Source organism: Bos taurus, chromosome X (genome assembly GCF_002263795.3).
Source record: "Bos taurus isolate L1 Dominette 01449 registration number 42190680 breed Hereford chromosome X, ARS-UCD2.0, whole genome shotgun sequence".
Taxonomy (NCBI): Eukaryota; Metazoa; Chordata; class Mammalia; order Artiodactyla; family Bovidae; genus Bos; species Bos taurus.
Window position 1 is genome coordinate 132,132,950 of NC_037357.1, and position 6,392 is coordinate 132,139,341.

Consider the following 6,392-nt stretch of genomic DNA (forward strand, 5'->3'; position numbering starts at 1 on the left):
CACCTACAATCTTGGTGGCTCTTTAAACATCCACGTCAGCACATTCAATTCATACAAGACAAATTGAAGCATTTTTATTTTTAAGGCAGTTTTTTACAAACTTAAGGGAAACAACATTTCTTGTTTGTAGGATGCACTCTATCTATTTTCCTGCTAGACGGGCAGGGAAGCGACTCAGAAGCCTGTCCTCTTTCCTATTTCCACATCTCTGTAGTGTGACCAGCCATACCTCTGAATGTTCAGTGGGAGGGAAGGAGAAAGCCATATCGTTCCTGCTAAGAGCCTCACGCAAGTCAAGAACCATGTGCAGAAGCCCAGGCTTCTTCAGCCAAAACAATGTTTATGACTCTTTGGAACCCTTAAATACATAAGGAGAGACATCCTTCTTTCGTCTCTCCATCTCCTCTCTCCACCCAATTAGCTCCACTATCCAGGATATCGGGCGTGCGGCTGCTTGCGAGGCACGACTGTGTGTCAATGCACTGACACTGACAAGGCTTCAAGACCCTTGGGTATGAAGTTAGGGGCGCGGCACTTGCGATTTCCACTAGGCGACATCCGCCGAGTGAATCATACTGGCTGTACACACAACCACAAACTTGATGTGTAGCAGCGCGCAACAGCCACTCCGCAAGCGTCCACCACCTGCAGTGCTTACATGACATGTGCCGCTGCAGTGGTTGCCTACGCTAACCTCCAGTGTGCGAGACCAACAGTTCCTGCTTCGATCCACGACACACCCTCCTGATTACATAGCTAGCCCCATGGATTCCAGTTAGGTGACTCAAGGCCAAGTGAGCCGCAACCATTGGATCAAGTGCACACTACCTTGAGATGGATACAGATCATACTCCACTACAGTGTGAGGCCTCCAGGAGTGCCAACGAATGCGAACGTGACTCAGTGCGTAAAGGAACGTCATGTCCAGTTCTCTCTCTAGCCCGAATCGAGCCAGCTGCGAGTCAGTGCATGACGCGCCGGCATGCTCGCACGTCGTTATCAGCGCTATGCGCTCACATGTATAACTTTCTGCACATATTCACTAACTAAGACTCGCTGCATCGGGATACACGTCGGTGAAGAACGGTGATTTTCCAGAACTACCTCAGGAGTACACTACATACTAGCTCCTCTTGCAGCCTATCTCACAAATCATCTGCTGGTACTCCCTGTATGCTCGATTCTCTATGTATTGCCCTGACCGGCCGTATTCTCATCTCGACCACGTGCGACAAGTAGCCCAGCGGAGCCTCGCCGTGCGTCTATTCCCCTGTTCCCTCCGCATACTCTCCACTCGGTTGGACGTTTGTCCGAGAGTTCATTGTCGCACATATGTAGAAGCAGAGCTTTCAGATTACTCGACTCGTCCAGTACCATCCTGCATCTCGCTTTCTCTCTCTTGCTCCCATATTGACTCCTTTACATCTCGTCGTCAGTATCGCTGTGTCACCCTGCCATCGAGTCATCAATTATGAGAGATGCTAGTCGACTGCCTTAGGATTCATGGAGTCACGGCATGTATGAAGGTGCGTAACGCCCACCTACGCAGTAGTGTATCCACCACCGAATGTTTCTGACTGTCTTCCAAAAACTGCTGGTATCTCCACTCAAGGAATAAGTCATAGGAGATGCCTATTCCACAATCCAGACTAGACATGGTAATACTACTTATGTATTTCCTCGATAGGATGTCAAGAATAATAGCCTTATTTTCATTAAAGCTCAGTAGGAAAATATCGTGAGAAAAAGAGACTGAGTACTTGTTTACGCGGAAGACCAATCAAACTTCAAGACAAGAAGTTTGCACCACTTACTAGGCCGCAGGCGCCCTCTCGAATAGCCGAAAGGGGTTCACCCTAGACACCTTCTCGAGGGGTTTAGCAGCCAGCCTAATTATAAGCTGGTTCGCCTCCAGATGGAGACTCAGCGTGGAAGTTTAAGAAGAATGACAAGGAAAATTATGAATTGCGCAGCAGATAAGTTAATCTTTGACAGAGATGAGCGAGATGTGTGGGGGACAGCCCCCATGAAAATCAAGGTGAGAGCACAAAGCAATACCAGTAGCGCAACCTCCGGTTTTTTTTGGGAGGAGAGGTCGAAACAATCCCGGGGGACTCCTTGAGTCGCAATTCCCCATTTGCGGAATTGTCCCCCCAGAGGTCTTCCTTGGACATTTCATGACCGTCATCTGTCCTCGGTGTTGTGGCGTGGATGCTTCATGCGCGATGATCTACACACATGGAGTGGCGAAACAGTAACTAAATAAAAAATGGTCATTTATTCTAAAAAAGAGGTAGGAACAAGAGGACAGGGTTGGTAAGGATCTGGGGAAAAGGGAACCTTTTTTTTTTTTTTTTTTTGGCGTAGGAATTAAAATTGGTGCAGCCACTATAGAAAACAGTATGGAGGTTCCTCAGAAATGTGCAATAGAAACCATATGACCCGAATCAATAACTTCCACTTCTGAGTATTTATCCAAGAAGTGGAAAATCACCATCTCAGAAAGTGTCTTGCAACTCCTATGTTCATTGGCCGCATTATTTACAAGTAAAGAAAATATAACACCCACATTACACAACACACCACACGTATACGTGATTACTAAGTCACTCAGTTGTGTCGCGAGCTCTTTTGCAACTGTCACGTGACTGTGTGGACTGTAGCCGCCAGCTCCTCATGATCAAGAGAATCTCTCAGGAAGAACTAGTGGAGCTAGCGTTGCCAGGGGCCCTTCTCCCAGAAGAGCTTTCCTGGACCCAAGGAATCTAACACACCCATAATCTCGTAACGATCTCACTCGCTGATCTGGCAGTGGATTCTTTACCGCTAAAAGACCACCTGGCGAAGCCTCTCTCTAATATATATGTAAATCACATAGCTAGTAGATAAGACTAGCAGTGACGAATCTTATTCAAGAAAAAGGGAAAAATCTATCCGTTGTGCAACTACACCGATGAACTTGAAGGACACAAATCTGGCACCGTGACACAGGTAGGCGACGAGACAGACAAACACTGTGTATTCTCCTTACATCTGAATCTAAAACAAATATCTAAAAACAAAAGATACAATTCCAAGGAAATGAGAAAGAGTGAATAAAAGAGCTAAAGGCATCAAGACTTAACAAACGATGATAGCAGTGGCATTTGAAAGTCTGGCAGATTCCTCGCTCGATGTCCACCTCTATAAGATAATCTGCTGACTGCGACATGGATCACATAATCTCTATCAATGTTATAGATCATTTATTCATCAAAACAGACTCGCGTGAGAAGAAACAAATGGTAATAAAAATAGTACAATCTTAAGAATATTAAAAAAAACAACACACAGTTATAGTGTTTGCTTTATGACTCTGTCTGAGGCAACGACCGGAGGCCATGACCTGAAGTATGGGCATATGTAGCGCTGCGTCAAACGATACATTACTCTAGTTAGGTATCATGAATAAGCTGATATCTTGGTCCATGTTACGGCTGATCACCCAGTCGCAGTTCAAGAATCACCTTTCCATATTGCAGATGCATAGGCCTGAGTTCGTAGAGTCTATCGGTCGGCAGAACTGTGAACAGCGTCCATCATGTCATAGTCACCAGTGGTAAACTCACCTGCGGCTGCCTTCCACACCATCAGAGAAAGGTCCCTATGCCACAGTGTTAAGTAAGATACTCCGACTCGCCCCACACCTAACACCACAACACAACGCGACCTATAACTATACAAAAGTATGCATAAAATAATGCTGACACCAAGTACGACGAATAGCAGACGTGTTTGATTCAGCCGTCACAATGTTGGAACCACGTATATAATGTACGTAGGCATCCAGATTGGCACTGTAGCGACACAGTCCCATTGAGTATCTAGCGCATCTGTCTCTCAGTCATCTGTATAGTTCAGCTCTAAGGCGCTTCAATATAATTCATAACAGTTGTGATCAGCTGGCTCAACAGTTAGCAACCAATAATTATCCAGTAGTGAACACTACGTGACGGTGATAGGAGATGCCAGTTCACACCAAACCTTACTGTGGCATCATCACAGTAGGTAAGACACCCACCATAAAGTCAGATACATGGTAATCCTTTAAAAACTCTGCATGATGAATCATACTCCAGTTGATAAATCTCCATTAAAGCTGAAGAAAAACGTAGACAAATGCATGCTCACGAGCTCACTCGGATACAGAGTGGCTGTGCCCGCCATACTAGGTGATGTGCTACCATTCTCCTGGAATCCACCTGTCGAGATAATTCATACACCTAAGCTTCACTTTCATGAGTGGCTATCAATGCGTGCATGCCTCAGAAGTCACGTCGATCTGCGACTTGATCAGCCACGCTGATCAGCTGCCTGCATCGAGTCCACGGTGATCAGGGCCTGCTGAGCTGCGTGATTCCCTCCGGCTGCATCTGCATTGAACACATTCTGACCTAGGCATGGCAGCTGCATGCGCGTGTAGATGTCCTCTTGATCAGGCTTCTAGCTCACTGACCGTATGACAATTAGGCCATACTCTGCGACAGTCTTATTGAAATCGCTGATGTCTCTGTATTGAACCTGCACACTAACAGGCCAGAAATAGCTACGTGAAAATTCAACATGACCCTAAAACTTGAACCACTTAGTCGACACTAGAGTAGCTATGATTGTATTGGGCGCGCGCTAACTACATTTATACAGCAATAAGACCTTCGTTCCACTCGCCCATGCTCTCTCTGCTCCCTGATCGCACAAATAACACCTCTTCATGTTCGTCTGTAGATCTGTGCAGATCCCTTCCAACCATCGTTATGGTACCACTGCGCTGACCTACTACACTCTTCTAGCACATAGGGCTCGGTAAGCCACCGTGCCGGAAACCAGCCCCACTAAGATCCAGGTATTACGAAGGAGAAATGGCCTAGCGACTATTTATATGCTAACCAGAGATGTTCAAGAATCAAAGTAGTACTGAGAGAGCTTCATAAGAAAATTCGGTGGAGAAAAACGGACTGAGTAGCTTGTTACGCGGCAAACCAAATCAAACTTCCAAAGAACAAGAAAGTTTGCACCACTTACGATTAGCGCAGGGCGCCCTCTGACATAGCGAAAGTGCCTCAGCGCCTAACACCTTCTCGAGGTGGTCTTAGCGGCCAGGCATAATAATAATAGCCGTGGTGGTTTGCCGCGCTCAGATGGCAGACTTCAGCTGGAAGTAAAGCGGAAGAATGACAAGGAACTTTATGAATTGGACGCTGTAAGCACAACGCACAAGAAAACCGAAGAAAGTTAAACACTATTTGACAGAGAGAGAGCAAGATGCGTGGTGTGGACACCCACCAGCATGAAATCAAGAGGTGAGAGCGCACAAAGCAATTACAGTAGGCAGACTCAGGTCTTGTTTAGGGGGAGAATGCTCGACGAATATTCCGACGGTGGACTCGCTGAGGCTCCGATCCACGCATGATTGCGAATTCAACAATATAATGCCGAGCCCCGTTCCTTCATGAACCTTCCCGAGTTGGAATAGCTCGTCCCGGCGTGCCTCCCAGGCACACACTATGATAGATCTTCAAGGTAGACCTCATGAAGAGAGTAAATAAGATTTCAACCATCTCTCCATATGAGGCCTGTCATGTCGACCAAGTCCGATCGTTCGCCAAAGTTTCATGAGCTCACCTCCCTCGTTCTTCCAGTCTGGTCATCTGCCAACCGTTCCACACCAGCGTAGTATGAGTCAGGGCGTGAGCCTTGAGCTGCCACTAGCTACACACTTGAGAAAAAATCTGAAAGAATAGGGCAATCTAACGCAGCTATTGCACTTACCACTCTCATTAAGATGCCAATCTCATACGTGCGAACCTATTGATTTTCAGTGAAGATCTCAACGCTCCTTCTCTCTCCTCTCTTATCTACTTTCTTATCCTTTTTCTTATATGCTGTACTAGCGATGGGTCTTTGTTCCACACAGGGTCTTTGTTCTACAAGCTTTCCCTCTTAGTGGATTCCGAGCGCGACTGTGGAACTCGTATATCTATTCCTGCGTACCCCAGGCTCATACAGATCCGCTCAGCCCATACGCCATGCACTCTCTGAGAAGCAGATCTATTCAGCTGACGAGACACCAAGGGAAGCCCTACTCTTCTGTCAAATTTACATTCGCTGCGCTCTAGCATTAATACTCACGATGGAATCAGATGCTGAAATCACCGAGTCCTGACACCAGTCTTTAGTCCGCCACTTACCACTAGCGCCACAGACCCAGACATCCGTGCAGAACCTGTGCTGCGAGAGCTCCTTCCAAGTCAGACTGCTCGTCCTGCATACCTCCTGAGGTGTGCTAATTCAATTCCCTTAAACCAAGCATACACGTATGAATCAGTTCCCACACAATGCATCTGACCCGGTGC